Below are 20,891 nucleotides of genomic sequence, written 5' to 3'. Positions count from 1 at the left end.
GCAGTTGTCCTGCTTAATATATTAACTTTTTTTTTTGTTTTTTTTTATTATAATTCTTATAAATATATTTTTAATGTTTTTACTGTCAGGTTTTTTAAATCCCCAAACATTTGAACAGTTTACACTATCATTTGTTATTAATAAACACTTTGCGCCATCTAGTGGACACTGCAAGACAAGGCTTTTAATATAACTCATAAGAAAGGTTTGAGATGTTCAGGTATTTTCAATAAATATTTGTGCCACAAAGATGCAAAACAATTCTTTGCCAAAATGTATTTTAATAACATTCTCAAAAGTCAGTTACATTTAATACAAAGATGAAAAAAGCCCTTTTTTAAACTGTTTAGCCACAGCATGCATTAAGTGCAGTAATGTGAGGTAGCCGCTCTTCTCACTTGCATGAAGCATAACTGGACTGAAGGAATTAGGTTTTCATATTTAAATCACAGGGGAAAATCCAGTTTTAATCAGGATGCATAAAGTCAGAGAAAAAAATCCAAGAAAAGCACCATGCCTGCTGAAAAACCTCTACTGAGATGAATTGTTTTTTTAATTAATCCATTAAATGTTCAAACTTGTCAAATCTTACTTTGGCATCATCAAATTGACAAAAAAAAAAAAAAAAAAAATACCACAAGCCGTCCATGTTGACATATGACACTTTGCATTATAAACATTATTACAAACTCTTTTCCCTGCTGGAAAACATGCTAGTTATTATATGTAACAAAATATTATATGTATCAAAGTAAACTAATGAATTCAATAATTAATTCAGCAAAATACTGTATAAGACACAATATTTGTAAGACAGAAATGTAAAGACGCAAACATTTACTCTACTATTTAAAATGTAGGAGTTTGTAAGATTTTTTCTTAAGATAATTGAAGTCTCTTGTGCTCCTGCTTGTATTTGAATATTATATTTTAACATAACACATTCCTATCGTGCAAAGCTGAATTTTAAGCATCATTAATCTATTCTTCAATGTCACACAATCCTTCAGAAATCATTTGAATACACTGATTTGATGCTCTTGAAACACTCTTTTAGTTTGAAAATAGCTACTTCATATTTTTATGAAAACCTCTTTTTCAGGATGCTTTGATGAACTGAAATGTATATATTTCAATAAGAAGATATAAGAAGCGCAGCATTTACTTTAAGCAGAAACTCCTTAAAAATGCTCCAGTCTTCCAAATAGTAGAGAAAATCTATGCAGTTTTTGCCAGTCAAAATCAGTGCATTAAATTCCTGTTAGACAGAAAAGACTGTCCTGTGCATGTAGGATATTTCTTCCATTTACTGAGAACCAGAGCCATAGAAAGTTGTAGAAGCTTTCCCAGTCTAGCGCAAGAAGCGAATGCTCATCTTGTGATCAATGTTGACCTTCTCTAGAGACTAAAATGCAAAAATAAATAAGTATTAACAATCGCAATTCACTAACAGTACATCAGATAGAAAACAAAACACACTGAATGCAGAATTCTGGGTCATACCTTGCGAAACTCCTCAAAAGATATAGCATCATCACGGTCTAGATCTGCTTCCTGTATCGTTCGGTCTGCAATGCTCTCCAGCTGTTCCTCGGTCACCTGCAGTCCCAGCATGTCCCGCAGAACCTGTGCCAGATCTGCGGTCAGTTATGTTTATTTGAGCAGAACATCTCACAACATTAAAACTACTGACCTTTAAAAGCTCATCTCTGGAAATCTTGCCATCCTTGTCCTGGTCATACAGCTGAAACGCAACTGCAGGATGAGATTTAACGGAATGTGGGGATCATTTGAAAGCCATTTATTTATTCATTTATTCCGAGAAGAGTAGAGTAATAAGCAGGATGTTGTACACACAGATGTCCATTATCATAACATAAACCCTTTTAGGATGATAAATGTGCTATATTCTGCGATGATGACCATCTGAATGCACGTTATCTTAGCAGAAATGTCGTCCTATTGAGAGGATGAGGTTAATCTGGGTAAAAGTAAACATACATTTGAGTTTGTTGCTCCTGCTGTTGATGGGTTCAGGAGAATTGGGTTCTTTGGGTCGATCTTTATCAACGGGCCGGAAATGAGCCAGGATCTTTACAAAAGTGTGAAAATCCACCGTGTCCTTTCTGAAAGGTAACATCAATATTAAAGACTACGATTATGAATTATTGTTGGTGAAACAAATATTTTTTTAGATCATTACGTCTTCATATTGTCAAATAACAACTTAAGGTGGCCTATCTGACCAAAATGCTAATCGACTTTTTGTATTATTTTTTTGTTTGTTTGTTTTTATTTGTTGTTAGTGATATAATGATATAATGTTAGTGATATAATGCAAGTCAACAGCTACAGGCTTTTTGAGTGTCAAAAAATTAACAACATACAAACACTACAAAATGAATTCTGTCTCGACTACGCATTGATGTCTGAGGTCACAAAATGATTGAGTTGTGCAAGAAATTGAACATTATTTACAAAACTATTACCTTTAATCCACAACTTCCGCAAACACTCGAAAAACCCCAAACAAAAACCAGTGTTGGGGAAAGTTACTTTAGAAAGTAATGCATTAAAATATTAAGTTACTCCCTAAAAAAGTAACTAGTTGCTTTACCTTTTATGGAAAGCAATGTGTTACGTTACTTTTTATTAGCTGGCTGAGGCTTGATCTCTCTCAGAACTTGTTTTTTTTTTTTTTTTCTCAATAGAGGAGCGCTGCAATTAATAACACACTGTATAGCCTACACCTAATTATCCTGAATTATTAGCCCCCTGGATATTTTTTTCCCAATTTCTGTTTAACGGAGAGATTTTTTCAACACATTTCTAAACATAATAGTTTTAATAACTCATTTCTAATAATTTATTTTATCTTTGCCATGATGACAGTAAATGATATTTTACTAGATCGAGACTTTTCAAGACACTTCTATAAAGTGACATTTAAAAGCTTAACTAGGTTAATTAGGTTTAACTAGGCAGGTTAGGGTACTTAGGCAAGTCATTGTATAACGATGGTTTGTTCTGTAGACTATCAGAAAAAATATAGCTTAAAGGGGCTAATAATTTTGTTAAAATGTTTTTTTTTTTTTTTTTTTTTTAATAAAAACAGCTTTTATTCTAGCTAAAATAAATCAAATAAGACTTTCTCCAGAGGAAAAAAATATTATCAGACATACTATGACAATTTTCTTGCTCTGTTAAACATAATTTGGGCAATATTTAAAAAGGGAAAAAAATTAAAAGGGGGGCTAATAATTCTGACTTCAACTGTATTTGAAGATTAATTTAAAAAAATATGTCAGCAAATAGTATTATTATTGCTTATTAAAGTATTAATTAAAAAAAAATTGATAGGGCAAGTAAAAATCTTTTCTAACTGGGATATTTGAAAACAAATCCTTAATTTCACTCATAATAGTTAAAAATTTCTTAAAGTCTTACATTAACTTGGTGAAACCCTGCTCAAACCCCGTTTAAAAAAACACATCAAAAATATCTTTGAGGATAATGTTATCTGAGACCTTCCTGACCCCAGAGCTATACATGCCGTATATACAAATTATTAAAAGTTTAAAGCAATGTGTGTGCTACTTTTGTACTTCTTGTCTTTAAGTAAATCTCTGTCCATGGAGACTATAATCATCTTTTTCCTTCGATGTGTTTAAAATAATGAACACATTCTCTCATTGACTGCGTGATTCAGTTCTGACTACTTTAATTTTAATTTAGCCATAATTTATTTTAAAACCAACTAAAAAGAAACTCGCGTTACATTTTCAAAAAAAGTAACTCAAATATTATACTTACTTTTGAAAATTAATGCGTTACTTGTTACTTAAAATAGTAATATTATTGCGTAACTTGGCATTACTTGTAATGTGTTACCCCAACACTGGCAAAAACTATCCCAGAGCCCCATGCACTCACTAATTTATACCTTTACAGAGATAGTTCACCAGAAAATGAAAAGTGTCTTAATGTTAATCTACTCACCCTACACTTGTTCAAAACCTGTTGAGTTTCTGACTTCTGTTGAACATGAAAGAAGATATTTTGAAATGGCCTGACAATAACTTTACACACTAAATGAATTTAGTGGGCATAAAACCATGAATATGCAGGTTAGCCTGGCACAGTATCAGTCACTTCATCAGAATGTAATGCATCACTTTTAAGTACGACTTTCTACCACTTTCTAATACCACCATTAGGCTTGACTATGCTATACTTCTGATGTGTTGCAAAAGTTAAGATGTTGTGTTTCGTAATCTCAGTCAACCATGCTAGAAATATAAACATCCTTGGGCGGAAATGCTTTGAGCGTCAAATAATTCAGTGGAGGATAATGATAGGAAAAGCACTGTCCCATAATCTTACAAGATTGTACAGCATTTTGAGACTGTCTTTGGGACTCTATAGTACTGATATAGACGCAAGGTCTGTCTTTAAGGCCCGTCTTTAAAAACACCAGATAAATATATAAACTTTATTAAACACTTGATTTTACCACGTGACTTTAAATGAATAATTCATAGACAATTCAATCAAACATTCAATTCTTAAATATGTGATGATTTTCACTTCCTTTCTCTCTCTCTTTTTTTAAAGATTTGTTTTTACCCTGGGGAGAAGAAGGCATCTATTATTCTGTCTCCAATGGGGTTCATTGCCAGCTCCTTATGGCTCCAAAATCCTGTGGACTATTTGAGAATGAGACAACATATGAGCAGGTAACTATTTAATTATTAAACATGCTAACAGTGTAAGACCATGGATAGTATCTCACCAGAGATGGCCTCGTCGTTCTTTATCCAGAGCTTCAAAGCGTTCATACAGGCGAATAATGTGGGCAGGGCGAAACTGAAAAAGAGAACATCCATGAATCCATGACTCAACAAATACGAAATGAGATGAGTTCATCAAGAGTGATGGACCGTACACAAACTGAACTGAACATTAATCAATTGTAATGTAATCTATTGCAGTTGTATATTTGATGCAGTTTATCACTTATAATGAAATCTAGTGCAGTTTGATATTTTTCATTGCTCTGTATATACACACACACAAACTTCTATATGTAGTTTCTGTGCAGCGACCAAGTGTTTTGTGTGTGATGGGTGTTGCAAACATGACAATTTCTAGAACAATTTCCCTCATGCAATCAATTTTTTCCCAACAATGGTGACATACTTTTATCTTTTCGCCCATGAAAGTTACAGATATAAATAGCAACAAATGTGCAGTGCTTAGAATCATTTTATATCGTTGTTTACTCGTTCATGCGCGACAACAACAAAGTGAAAAAACACGTGTTTAAATCACTCACAGCCCGTTTCTTGCATCAACTCGTCGACGTTTGGGATTTTTTTTTAATAGGGTGGAGCTCGACGAACCCATGTTATTTAGTTATTCATCGACCGCTTCCAAAACATTTAGCCCATATCCAGAGAACTGAAAGCAGAAATGCGTACAAACTAAGGAGTTTGGAGATGTTGGAAGGCTAAAAGTTGCAAGATGTTCGTATACGCCGTTGTTGTTTCTTGTGCCTGGTGCTCAGAATATAACTCACGTTCTGTGTACACAGTTTTACTACGCCCACCACACTGAAGAAATTTGATTCTTTTGCGGTCGGATCTTTTGAATGAATCCTGATCGATTCATTTATGAAATGCACTGATTTCTGTGTACGCACACAGCCATCTTTGTTTGAACGTCAGACTCGTAATGAACAAATATTTATTTTTACTTAAAATATTTTACTACCTGATCTGATCTACACACTTTTGAAAACAAATAGGTTTAAATATAGGATGGAAGAATGCATAATTGTACATCGAAATCATAGAGCATTATATCTATGGCAGGGATACAATAGGTTGTTTACAAAAAAAATCATAGAATTTTAATCACTAAAAACTAATATAAACACGATGGAATATTAACAAATTTGTTTATTAATGAGTATAAAGTTCATTTGAGCGTCTGCGTGATGACATAATCACGTCACGTATGAAGTGAATCATTGAACCAATTTTATGAGCCGGTTCTACGAAACTGTTCAAAAGAACCGATTTGCTGAATTGAGTCGGACTTTCTATTATTCCATGGCACACACTGAATTGTCGAAATCATTTATTCTGAATAATAGCACGTGATATATCAAATGTTTTGTTAGTAGTTATTTTTGTTCTGCACATTTCTCCAGTTATTTATATATGCCAACATTGCTCAATTTGTGTGTGTGTGTGCGTGTGCACGCGCACGCGTGTGTGTGTTGAGAGAGAGAGAGAGGAGAGAGAGAGAGAGAGAGAGAGGAGAGAGGAGAGAGAGAGAGAGAGAGAGAGAACGCATACCGCAACATGGCTGTAACAGTGCGACTCCTCCGCATATTTATGAAGAATTTGTGAGGACAGATGCATCTGGTAGCTTTTATACACCGCGATATGTGGCCTTTTGCCTTTTAATACACTGGATGGCGCCAGAGTCTTTCACATATCCGAAATATCCATCATCAGAGGTCCACTGTCTCTACAGTGGATTGTCCGTTTCTGTCATTGTTATGATCCCATAAAATAACTGTTTGCTCCATTTCAGCTGCATCTTAAACAACTAATATATCCTTCATTTGATGGTATTGTTTTGTGGTACAATCAATCATTTGAATTGTCTTTTCTGCTTCTGTATAGATTCACAGGGGACTTTAATGATTAGGCAATTCATCACAAGATCATCATCTGATCATTTAGGAACCTCTTTAACTGAAATTATAACAAAATATTAACTGATTCACACTTTTAAAAAGTATCTGTCTCTGCCTTAATTATTTAGGTTGAATCAAAACTTATTCTACAAGTTATTACTTGTAAAATTAGTTTTGATTCAACCTAAATAATTCAACTTAAACAATTTTGATTCAACTTTCTTACATAAATAAAAATAACAAAACATCAAGTTTAAATGTGTGTGGTTAAAAATAAAGTTTCAAAAGTTTAACACAAGTTAAAGTTCCATAAAAAACCTATGCTGTCATTAATGTTTATAAATCTGTTGTTCACATTGTTTGTTTGGACGAAGGGTTCATTTATGTTTGTAAAAGCTCATACCCCATACAAAACACACACACACACACACGCGCACGCACACACACCACACACACACACACACACACACCACACACACACAACACACACACAAAATGCGTGTGTAGACAAGACACTCTACCATCTTCATGACATTCATCCCAAACTGAAAAAAGAAATAACAACAAACCTCTTATTGAGGATTTGGCATATCATCCACTATCTCAGATATCTGAAGCCATTTTGTGCCATTTATCATAACACAAGCATAAAAAACAATCTCTGCAATGTGGAACTGCAGGTGTTTAAAAATAAAAACGTAAAGAATATAGTTAATTAAACAGTTCTGCAGCTTTTCCCAGGTCTTGTGAATGAGCAAACTATCTGAGACTTCAACAACAACAACAATAAAAAAAGAAAATAGAACAAAAGCCATTATATACACAAACCCACCCAGAATTTCTGGCAGTAAACAAATCGTGCTAAGCTGTGAGGTCTTGAAGTAATCAAATTAAAGCCCTACAAATTTCACTGTGAATTTTATATTTTATTTCTGTTCCGCAATAAATCTTAATGTGTTCATTACATCTGTATACACTCCCAATTTGTTCTATTAAAAGCTTGTTATTTCATTGCCTCGGGTAAACTGGGGCTTTGCGTTTATGAAGTTGGCACTTCTGAAGTTTTCTGTCAACTGAACATACCATTTATCCCCCGCTGGACCTAATTAAGAACACGCTCCTGTTGGGAAGCTTTATTATCAGCAGCGATGTGTGATTAGTGGTCTGTTTTAATTCCCTTGAGTAATTGGATCTTTTTTAGGGGGAACAAAAATGTTAATGCCAAACAATGACATTGCATTATAATTGCACCAAAGAAGCAAAACAAAACAAAAAACAGATGGTTTAGTAAAATTACTGGGGAATCTTGTGTTAAAAATGCATGACAAGTTCACACTGAAGATTCAATGAAATGTCAACTGACCAGTTTGTACATGGGATATTACGCCGCATGGGGATGTGGGGACTTTCATGATGTTTTTGCATATTTTTATCATGAGGGCATGTGCACATGTCATATATGATATTTGTGCATTATATTTTTATAAATATAACACACAGGCAAAATTACAAAACTTCTAAACCCTTCAACTGATTTCTGAATAGTAGTTATTTAAAAACTATTGTCCATACTTGTGTGTGCATAAATAAATATTATATATATATATATTCTAAGACATTTAGGAAAATGAAAGGTGGTTTGAGTGCCAAGTGGAATATTTGTGAATACACAGGTTGAACAGGGAAACATATGTGATGTCACAGACCTTGTGATGCAGGTAAAGCACCATAAGAATCGCTGGCATGAATCCTAACAACTTGTAAGTACTAAATTGAGCAATCATGATCGGTAGATTATCACGTACAGTGGTTTCCGATGTAATTGTTCTGGCATAATAGAGAAAGACATTACAAAAAAGCCTGTGGGGTAATTCAAAGAAAGTTGTTTCAAAAGAAAAAAAACATGTAATAAGATCTGGAAATGCTGTCTCCATCAGGGTTTCCGATGTAAAACACTGGGTTATTCAAATAACCAAAAGTGGTGGGATTTACTTCATACGTTTTCCCTGTCACATTAAAGGCAGGTAACATGGAAACTTTCCCATAGATCTACTGTCTTTTTGTGTTAAGTGTAAAAGTTTCCCTTGGGATGTAAAATGCACCATTAAAGTCCGCTTATTAAATCAACTACTCAAGCGGGTACTGAAGAATTATATATGCTAACTAGACAGAGATGCACCTAAAATAGACATTTGCAAGAGTTTGTTTTGTAAATGCATGCAAATACCTATTCCTGTCAGATTAATAGTGAATTTTTTATAACCTCTTATCTCTGCTTGTTTTTGTCACCTCCTCAAAGAGTTGTCACTGTTCATCATGGTGCATTAAGATTCATAACTTACTGTAAACCTTTAAGTCATCATTATACATTGTATAACAGAGTAGCTTGTCCTTTTCTGTTGATCAGGAGAGAAATGCATTGGTATTTGATTGTTTACAAGGCTATCTTGGGGATGTTGCCTTCATACCTCTGCTGTCTTATATAACAGAAAACTTCAGGGGAATAATTCCTCTGTTCTCAAAATTGTTTGCACTAAATTGGGTAAGAAGGCTTTTATGTACGCAGCTCTGTCTGTTGGGAATATTCTTCAATCTGAATTGAAATGACAAAACCTGCTGTCTTTGAATCATTTTAAGTCAATCACTCAGGAAATGGAGGGTGATTGTATTATTTGTAATTGTTTGAGGTGTTCTTAAATGTGTAGTTTGTCCTGTTAAGTTTGTAAACTCTATCTTCTTGGCTGGGACACTCCTGTGAAAGAGATTATTAATCACAGAGAGTCTTTTTCTAGGTAAATAAAGGTTAAATAAAAATCGAAAATATAATAGTAAGATTTTGTGCGTTCAAATATCCTCTGAAATCCAAAACCCACTTGAGCGATATTAAAGATTTGGATGATTTGTGAGTACTTACATTACCCTAAATGTTCCCAGCAATATTCGAATTCACAGTGCTGTCTTCTATTGAATGCAACATGTCTGGTGTGCATCAATCCCTTTCAACATTTGGATGTGGAAATAAGGGGTATTCTAGGAGGGGACGGAGATCTCATACATGTCAAAAAATTCAGTCAAACAATGTGCTGCAAAGTGTAAAACTAGTTTGAAATGTGTCTATAACTTAGCACGTTTCTAAGCACTTAGCACGTGTCTATAACTTAGCACGTTTCGCATTAGGCAGAAGGGCTGCCAAAATCACTCTGGACCCCTCACACCCAGCACACTGCCTCTTTGAACTTTTACCTTCTGGTCGACGCTACAGAGCACTGCGCACCAGAACAGCCAATCCATCTCATGAACACTTGATGATAATAATTGCGAAACCAACATCACTACTTGCTATACACCTTTATACACATATACACTTATTTAACAACACACTTTACATGCCAATCTGCACATAACAGCTGCACATAACGTTGTATATAGTAATAAACATGTACATACACTTGTCAATTTGTATATTTGCATTCACTACTTCTATTTTTAAAAAATATATATATTTATTATCTGTTTTTTGTCCTGTCTCTGTTATCCTGTTGCACTGTAGAAGCTCTGTCACGAAAACAAATTCCTCGTATGTGTGAACATACCTGGCAATAAAGCTCTTTCTGATTCTGATTCTGATTCTTTACCTCTACGTCATGCATTTAGAATTCCTTAACACATGGCAAGATGTCGATTATCCTTACTTATATGGGACTTTTGAATGCTTAATTCTGATTGGTTGATAAACAATATGGAGTACAGTTATTTTGATATAATCACACAGCTAAAGTATTTCCTGACTCTTTTACAATTCTATATAACTTTATGCTGTGGAAGTTTTCAGATATTCCATAGACAAAAATCAAAGGGTAACAGAACAACAGTCTTTGGATAAGATGCGTAAAACACAGAAGCTTGTCTTTTGGTATTGTAAAAGTAGAATGATTAACTCTTGAGTTGGGTGTACATCATTTTTAAATAAACCAATGACCTGTAACTTAAACACTTTAAAATGATAACTTAGACTTTTAGATTTTTACTATGGCACAAAGCCTTGGGGACAAGAAGAGTCCACTTCTGGAAAGTCCCACATTGAGACCTCAGATTACCACACTGACTCATTTCTCTCTTCTGTTATCTTTATCTTCAATCTCACTCCATATTAAACGTAACACATATTCATCACACTTTCATACATCTCAATATTGGCACTATCGAACAAATAATCTGCATATTCTTTTGAAAACCCTGTTGAAATTATCGAATATGCTGGTAACACCCACACAGAGCGTGCTGAAGGTCTGCATTGCTCAGCGATTGTTTGTTCCTGATATTTATCAGAAAGAAAAACAATGCTCTCAGAATCACATCCTTTGTTTATATTAATCCTGGCGTACTGCGACATGATTCGTCAAACAGTTACGTTTCAGTTCATCAGGCTTCAAAGAGTCAGAATAAAATTACTGTTAGGAATGCCCCATAAACATGGGGAACAAAGGATATAAATCACTGACTTTATCTGACTCAAACAATACTAGGTCTTCTGTAACACTTTACAATAACATTTAATTAGGTGATTATACAATTAGCTATACATATTGCATATTAATCTTTGTTGATGTAAGTAATCTATTCATTGTTCTTGTTAAATCAGGTTTTTTAGGTAATGTGTAAGATTTAACCTTCCAGTAATAACATTCATTATATTATATTATATCATATCATATCATATTATATTATATATATATATATTATATTATATAGTAGGTAGTGCTGTCACCTCACAGCAAGAAGGTCGCTGGTTTGAGCCTCAGCTGGGTCAGTTGCCGTTTCTGTGTGGAGTTTGCATGTTCTTCCTGCATTCGCGTGGGTTTCCTCCTGGTGCTCCGGTTTCCCCCACAGCCAAAGACATGTGGTATAGGTGAATTGGGAAGGCTAAATTGCCCGTAGTGTATAAGTGTGAGTGAGTGTGTATGGATGTTTCCCAGAGATTGGTTGCGGCTGGAAGGGCATCCGCTGCATAAAACATGTTCTGAATAAGTTGGCAGTTCATTCCGCTGTGGTGACCCCGGATTAATAAAGGGACTAAGCCGGCAAGAAAATGAATGACTTATATTATATTATATTATATATTATTATATATATTATATATATATATATATTATATTATATTATTATATTATTATATTATATTATATTATATATTATTATATTTAATTGTCTGTTTTAAAGGGCACCTAGGTTACCCCTTTTTTCATATTTAATATAAGTCTTTTGTGTCCCCAGAATGTGTCTGTAAAGTTTCAGCTCAAAACACCTATCAGATTATTTATTATAGCTGTTTGAAGTTCCTGTATTATAGCTGAAAAAAAGTTGTTGCTGTTTTTTTGTACTGGGCCTTTAAGGCTAGTCAGCAATCGCCGCCCTCGGCTGCCTCAGGAAGCAGATCTCACGTAACGTGTGTGAGAAATATTACAGTAGGAACTTTAATAATCAGTATTTGATGCATTTTTTTGTGGAGTTGCTACAATGAGTCACACACAATGTCATTACAAAGTTCACGCACACACACAGCGAGGACACACACACAGCGCAGACACATACACACACACACACACACACATAGCGCAGACATACGCACACACAGAGAGAGAGAGACAGCGCGTTAAGATTTGCACTCGTTTTGCATGCATATGTGACATGATACTGGTAATCTCCACTGCTGTATATATATCTGTTACGTTAATGTACAAAATAAACCTGATTTAACGTCCACAAACCGGGATTGAAGCATCTTCTTTTATAATTGTTCTGACACGCGGCTGTGCTGATGAAGTAAAACGCTGTAATTCATTACACACATGCTCTGTTTTAAAACATTTTAAACTTGTGAAACTCACTCTTGATCACGTTTGATGATGATTGATGATCCTTGCGAACTGAACAGACCTTTTATTCCCGGTTGCTTTGCGCTCGTCCTCTCTTGTTGATATGATTAAACACGTGACTACCGGACATGTTAATGCACGCAGCTGTCAATCAATATTGGTGGGCGGGGGGACCACACTCCTACGTAAAGTTGCGGTTGATCTGAAAACGCTCCAATTGATCCACCGTTTTTATGTTGTTAAATTTGAAAACAAAAGGACTGGGTGTGTTTATTTCACCCCAATATGAGACTTTATACACTATACTTAAACACATTTCTGTCCAAACAACTTGTAAAGTAGATTTTTCACCATAGGTGCCCTTTAAATGTATTTAAATAATAATAATAATTAATATTATTAATATTATTGTTGCTTTTTTATTTATTATCATTAAATTAGTCTTTTAAACCTACATATTTATGCAGATATTATAATTAAAGGACTTTAACCCTTGTGTTGTCCTAGAATTCTGTAAAATCATTCATCCCTCAGGTCGAAAATGACCCGCCTTCACTAAACCTCTAAAATAAAACAATGAAATGTAATTTCGATCCTCAAATCTATTTTGCATGAAGAAACAACCTTATCTTCATCACAAACTCTGTGAATGTCTAGTTTTTCTATTATTAGTGGGCATCACTCGTTTCTGACTAAAGTAAAAGGGCATATTTACTAAAGCTAAATTGACCTGCATAATTGTAAAAGTTTAGCAAGACAGTGTCCATTAAGGCCAAAGCAGCAGATTTTTATTCTTGTGTATGTTTGGTAGCTGTATGTGTGTTGAAGTGTGCATACAGTCTGTGACTGTAGTTTTTGTGTTGTGGTCTAAAATGGTTTATACCTGGCGGGTCAAAATTGACAAAAATGATTATTACATTTACTAATTTGTTAATTAGAAAAAGCCACCAAACTTTTTTTTGTGCTGTTAAAAATGGTGCACAGGATATTTTTGACATGCAAGTTAACAGGAGGGTTAAATATACTTCCTCCTTCCTCCTGATCTCCGTAATTTAGACTCTCTTTCACAATTTAAATCCAAACTCAAAACACATCTGTTTAGAACAGCTTATTCTTTTTAACCCGACTGCATTTTTAAAAATTTGTATTGTATTCTATTGACTTTTATTGTGTTTTTATTTAAACTGATTCTTCTAGCTGTCTCGTACGATGACCTTGAGTGTCAAGAAAGGCGCCTTTAAATAAAATGCATTATTAATATTATTATTATTATTATTATTATTATTATTATTATTATTATTATTATTATTATTATTATCAAAATAGTCATTACGTGTAGACACACATCTGCAATGCAACCTGTTTTCTTTAAGATCCCTAATTCACACTTCCTTAAACTGTCAAACCTGCATGATATCATTTACTGTTCAGCCAAGCAGTGAATCATACATGACAAATGGCATGGTAAATAATTGACTTGGATTTGTGCCATTAAAAGAAGCTCCTTAAAAAAACTTTAAACTACTACAAAAGCATTGCTAAACTCGAAATCAATCCTTTAGGCTGATAGTACAAAGAATCAGGTATTGTTTGGAATTAAGGGGAAGCCTATATGATGGTTTACCTGCTGAAAACTCTTCTGGTCTTTCCATTTAGTGTAATTCCTGTAACCCGCACCTCTTTCTGTTTTCACCACAAGGCCTGGAAATGAAACTAGTTGGTGTGATTAATAGAGGATAAACCTTTCATTACACTTTTTGAGTTCCCACAACAAAGGTCAATATCGTAATCTGAGACCATAAATACAGATGCAGGAGAGATAGAAAACACTGCATAGTCACTCCTATATTTTATGATTCAGTGAATGATCAGATGTGCTTAAATAAAATCGTTAAATCTGTGAAAGTGAAAGTGTGCTAGTTGTTAGACGCATTCCTGCTCTGGTTTTTATGGTACTTTGACCCAGGTTTGTTAGAATGCAGAAATTATGGTCAAAGGTCTTTTGTGCAGATTGTTTTTGTTTTCTCGGGATATTCCAAGTGTGAACAAAGCATAATAACATTGTCAGGAGTTTAAATATGTTGGAACTTTTACAATTAGATCTAATCGATAGCGCTAAAGGGGAATTTCAGGTGTAGAAGGTGAACCTGTCGAGTCACAAACAAGAACCTTTGGTCTACATGGGTATTTTGCCAATGTTCTTAATATAAATTCCACTTTATTTGTGAAGAGGTGTAAAAAACAAGTCTTAGTGACAAAAAATCAATACATATCACATTATAGAAGACAATGTGACCATTCGCTGGAGGAGAAAGCATGTTAATATTTAAGAATTAATTAGGTAGTTTATATTCCTCATGAATGGAAATGTACACACCTTCAGGGCTTCAAGATGTTTTTTTTTTTTTAGTAAAACATTAAAGATTTCTTTACTTCAAACTGTGGTCCTTGCTGATTCACATACAGTAGCACAAGTGGATGGCACTCTGGCAGCCGATGATACATTAAGTCTTAAGAAGTCATACATTGAGTTTGCTTTCAGTTCAATCCAAATCCTCAGCAAACAAATCTAGTGCATTTTTATGAAAGCACAAGCTTCCTGTTGCCCAGTGACATATGCACGGCATATAGGTTGTAGCATCCAGAAAAACAAGAAGTACATTTTGATTAACAATACAAAACAAACACACACACACACACACACACACACACACACACACACACACACACACACACACACACACACACTTTCCATTGTATAAAAACAGCATTAGCTCACCCGTGAGTCTCACATATGTCATATGAACATCTTGAAACTTGAATATTTTAAATAAAACCTGAATATCTGGCAAGCCATGCTCAAAGGAAATATATAATTCTCTCAACGATTCTCTAAAACCGTAAAAACTTGTTTATCCAGACATTTTGTGGCAACGACTTTTGTTTGTTTACACAAATGATGATTATGGGACAGATTGTTTTTATTGAATAAAGCTTTTTTTTTTGTGAAAGGCGTGCACAATGAGATGTAAAAGCACTTTACCAATCCGCTAAGTTCAATCCACGTTAAGTCGTGACATATCGGTGACGTACGGAATACTGTTTTCATGTCCAAACCGCTACTTATTTGAATTGAGAAACTATTCGTTTATGGACACTTTTTAGTCCTATCACACATTAGAGTAAATTTTATATAGAATCAAAGGTGTACACAACAGTCTCTGGACTTGCTGCATCACAAATACCCAAATTCTAACAATTTGTAAAAAATGAATCACTTTCTGACATCGGATATTAGGCATGCATATATATATTGCGATCGTTATTTTGAAAGTATTACAGTGCTTTGTAAACGTTTATTATTATCATTTGATGAGTCTCCCGATAAAGTTTGATAGCGCTTGGACCTGGAAGCCGTTTCGTGTGACGTCACACTTAACAAGCGGATAGGTTTTTTGCTCCATACTTACAGCTTTTCTGATGTAATGACTGTGATACAGTTCACATGGTATGGCATTGTCCTTCTGTATGAGTACTGTAAAGAATGCATAAAGAAAAAGTTCAAAGACTTGTCAAAACAAGTAATTGCATAATTGTTTCAGAAAAAGCTGTGTAATTGCTGCGTAAAAAAGCTGAGTAGTTGCTTCTGCAAATGTAATTTCATCTTATAAGCACCTAAACACAATTTTCTTGTACACATCAGTGCACATGTTATGTTTAAGTAATAGCACCCTCTTAAGGCATTTGAAAAGTGCACCAGAATGTACCTGGAGCCATGTATTTCAGGTTTTGGCTCTACGATATATTTACAATCAGCCTGGGTTTACATATCTTGACCGACACTCCAAATCAAACATACAAATTGTAAATTCTACTTGGGGCAGATTGACAGCATTTCTAAGTTGGTAGATACTAATGACCATAGTGTAGAGCGGTGGTAAATGTTTTATTTTGTTCCATGAATTATATTAATATGCAATACACAATTAATAATGGTATATAAGGTCGGCGCCAGTGATGTAGTGGTTAGAGTTCAATTCCCGATCCTTCCCCTCTCTCTGCTCCCCATGCTTTCCTGTCAATACTCTCCTCTGTCCTGTCCAATAATGGTGAAAACCCCGAAAATAAATTATTTAAAAAAAATAAATAAATAAACAATGGTATATAAAAACATACAAATGGTTTCTGTTTCAACGAATGCTTATATTTTCATCTAGTTTGCTTTTGCAATAACGTCTAGACAGAAAACTATCTAGTGTTAACATCTGCATGTAATTATATTTGACATTAGATAGTTTACAAGTTTTGAATAACAAATTCCATACAGAAAAAACTTCATGAGCATCACATTTGTAATCTCATGTAAAATATGTGGAACACACACGAAACATATATGAAACATGTACAGATGGTGTGGTTTTGGAACATTTGATGACGACATTTGGGGAAACATTAAATCACATGAGTTTCACTATAAAATGTTGCAAAACCACATATTTGTTTCACATGTGTGACCCGTATCACAAATCCGTGAGAAAAGTCGTGTGTTGGTTGCATGGGTGTATTTGTGGCAACAGCTAAAAGTACAGTGTATGGGTCAAAATTATTGATTTTCATTTTAGGCAAAAAAGTTTAGAATATTAAGTAAAGGTCATGTTTAATGAAGATATTTTGTAAATCTCCTATTTAAAAAACATTTTAATTAGTAATATGTATTGCTATTATTTAATTTGGAAATATTTTATAACTCTCAGTTTTCAGAATACAACCGAATACAATCTATCCTAACAAACCATACATCAATAGAAAGCTTGTTTATTAATCTTTCACATATTGTATATAAATATCAATTTCCAAAAATGTCCACTTATGACAGGGTTTGTGGTCCAGGGTCACATAAGTCATATGTAATTTTAACATGTGATGCTTATGTTTTTTACTGTAAGGGATTCGGGAGAGGCTGAATTCTGCTTTAATTCCTAATTTTGTTGTGTGATTGCCTGGAATGCACTGAGGTTCAAAGTGGGACATTTTAACTCTGATATAGAGTTTTTTTTACATGATGCGTCATCAGTCAGAGAGCAGAACATAAATAATGCCACTGAACCAAACGAAACTGGCATATTTTGCTGATTACTGCTGCTGAAAATGATTAACTATTGTCCTAACTATTGAGTGTTGTTATAACAAATCAAGCAAAAGAGAGGCTATTATATATAAGTACTTCTATATGTGATTTAGCCGCTTACACACATTTTACATCATAAATAATTAATAAGCAGGATATTCATTACTGTCAAATCTATGCTGCTATTTTCATCCGAGTATGTCTATAATTATTATCGCACCTATCAGTAACTGAGGAAATCGAAAGTGAAAGCACACTATTCCATTCTCTGACCCAGCCAACTCACTGTTACCCAGAATGCAACACACGCAATGTTAGCTTCTAGTATTATCTATTATGCTTGGTAACACTTTACTTGAAGGGGTGTTCATAAGAACATTCAATGTCATTAAACCTTAATAATCAAAATAGTATGCATGCTTATAACAACTGTCATTAAGTCTCTTTAGCTTTGTTATGATATTTTAAATGCAAAGACGACATTGTTTGTTATGACAACTTGACATAAACAAATACATCACAACCTGCTTTTGTCTTTGTCATGACATTTTGACATTATCAAGACAAAAAAACTTGTCATAAATCTAATTTTTTTTTTTTTACCTCAACTACAGTGGTACAAGCTGAATTTGTCCCTAAAATGTCATTAAATATTAATCATGCGATTTAAAAATGAAGTAATGACACTTTTAATTACAATGTTAATGACAAATAGTTTGTTACACTGAAAATGTGATCAGAAAAATATTCAAGACAGATTTTTAATCCCTCATGACAATCATGTTTATGACAGATTTATGACAAGTTATGTCGTCTTGGTAATGTCAAAATGTCATGACAAAGCTGAAGACTGGTTGTGATGAATTTGTTTGTCAAGTTGTCATAGCAAACAATGTCATCTTTGCATTTAAAATGACACAAGTGGCTATTGACACTTAATAACAGTTGTTGAGTCATGTCATTGTTATAAAGGTTTCATGACAGTTTTTTGAACACCCCCTCAAGTAGTGTTTCCACATATTCGTCTATATTTTTGATACACAATACAATTGGGAAAAGCTGTGCATTTATTTGTACATTAATTTACTGTGGTCAGCAAATATGTGCATATTGGGAAAAGGTTTCATGAGCTTTTAAATATGAAAAAGCAAAATAAAAGATCTAATTTCAAAAAATCAAGCAAATGTAATGTGCATCGGAATGTTATCAAAATTCTATTATTTCCAAGACTTTTTACATTTGCTCTTTTTCCCTGTCCACAACACTGCTCAATTACCCTAATCAAAACAGATTTCTCAGCCTGATTTAACAAGGAAACATGACTATTTTATGTTTTGTCAGTTTAGTGGCTAATTTGTAATTTGTAAAACGGTTCAATTTTTAAAAGGAGGCATGGCACCCAACCCCACCCTTAAACCCAAATGTCATTGGCAGATAAGCAAATTATACTAAATTGTACAATGAGTTTGTACGATTTCAGATGATTTAGCCACTATTAAAAAAATACGAATTGCCATGAGATAGTGTTAGACTACTCTAAACGTACAGTACCTTTATATACATTTCTGGAGAGCACCAAATATGTCCCAGGAGGTATGTTTTGACTGAATGACTGACTGACTGACCGATTTACTGACCCACCCTCCTACTTCCCTAAACCCAACCAATAGTGTTTTCATTAGCACCGATTGACCTGCCCACCCACTTTTCCTAAACCCAACCAACAATTTTAAAAAGCAATCCAAAAAAAGAAAAGCCCTAATCAGATGTTTACCACATTTTCACCCTGTTATTTACTTGTTTATTTAATTTTTTGGATTCTGTTTTTGTCTTACCCGCTTTCTGGAACCGTTAATCGCCAGACTCAAGCCCGTCATGTTGGTCAACTCCTCTCTGTGTCTCAAGTCCGCCGACGTACATAGCGAGCTAGTGGTCAAACTGGTAACAACGGGAAAGCCATCCGTATGGAGGTAAGCAGTCAGCTAATAAGCGCGAAAAGAACAGTTGTCCTGCTTAATATATTAACTTTTTTTTTGTTTTTTTATTATAATTCTTATAAATATATTTTTAATGTTTTTACTGTCAGGTTTTTTAAATCCCCAAACATTTGAACAGTTTACACTATCATTTGTTATTAATAAACACTTTGCGCCATCTAGTGGACACTGCAAGACAAGGCTTTTAATATAACTCATAAGAAAGGTTTGAGATGTTCAGGTATTTTCAATAAATATTTGTGCCACAAAGATGCAAAACAATTCTTTGCCAAAATGTATTTTAATAACATTCTCAAAAGTCAGTTACATTTAATACAAAGATGAAAAAAGCCCTTTTTTAAACTGTTTAGCCACAGCATGCATTAAGTGCAGTAATGTGAGGTAGCCGCTCTTCTCACTTGCATGAAGCATAACTGGACTGAAGGAATTAGGTTTTCATATTTAAATCACAGGGGAAAATCCAGTTTTAATCAGGATGCATAAAGTCAGAGAAAAAAATCCAAGAAAAGCACCATGCCTGCTGAAAAACCTCTACTGAGATGAATTGTTTTTTTAATTAATCCATTAAATGTTCAAACTTGTCAAATCTTACTTTGGCATCATAAAATTAACAAAAAAAAAAAAAAAAAAAATACCACAAGCCGTCCATGTTGACATATGACACTTTGCATTATAAACATTATTACAAACTCTTTTCCCTGCTGGAAACATGCTAGTTATTATATGTAACAAATATTATGTATCAAAGTAAACTAATGAATTCAATAATTAATTCAGCAAAATACTGTATAAGACACAATATTTGTAAGACAGAAATGTAAAGACGCAAACATTTACTCTACTATTTAAAATGTAGGAGTTTGTAAGATTTTTTCTTAAGATAATTGAAGTCTCTTGTGCTCCTGCTTGTATTTGAATATTATATTTTAACATAACACATTCCTGTGTGCAAGATGAATTTTAGCATCATTAATCCATTCTTTAGTGTCACACAATCCTTGAGAAACCATTTGAATACACTGATTTGATGCTCTTGAAACATCTTTTAGTTTGAAAATAGCTACTTCATATTTTATGAAAACTTTTTCAGGATGCTTTGATGAACTGAAATGTATATATTTCAATAAGAAGATATAAGAAGCGCAGCATTTACTTTAAGCAGAAACTACTTAAAATGCTCC

The 20,891-nt window shown here is 33.9% G+C and overlaps 1 pseudogene; it reads right to left on the bottom strand.

The window, feature by feature from the left end:
• Positions 1–261: 261 nt before the first annotated feature.
• LOC130241660 (calcineurin B homologous protein 1-like) lies at positions 262–5,616 on the bottom strand (annotated as a pseudogene).
• Between the last annotated feature and the right edge of the window lie 15,275 nt (positions 5,617–20,891).

Source organism: Danio aesculapii, chromosome 15, assembly GCF_903798145.1.
Source record: "Danio aesculapii chromosome 15, fDanAes4.1, whole genome shotgun sequence".
Lineage (NCBI taxonomy): Eukaryota > Metazoa > Chordata > Actinopteri > Cypriniformes > Danionidae > Danio > Danio aesculapii.
Note: the sequence above shows the minus strand (reverse complement) of the source record. Positions and strands in the feature narration are given on the sequence as shown.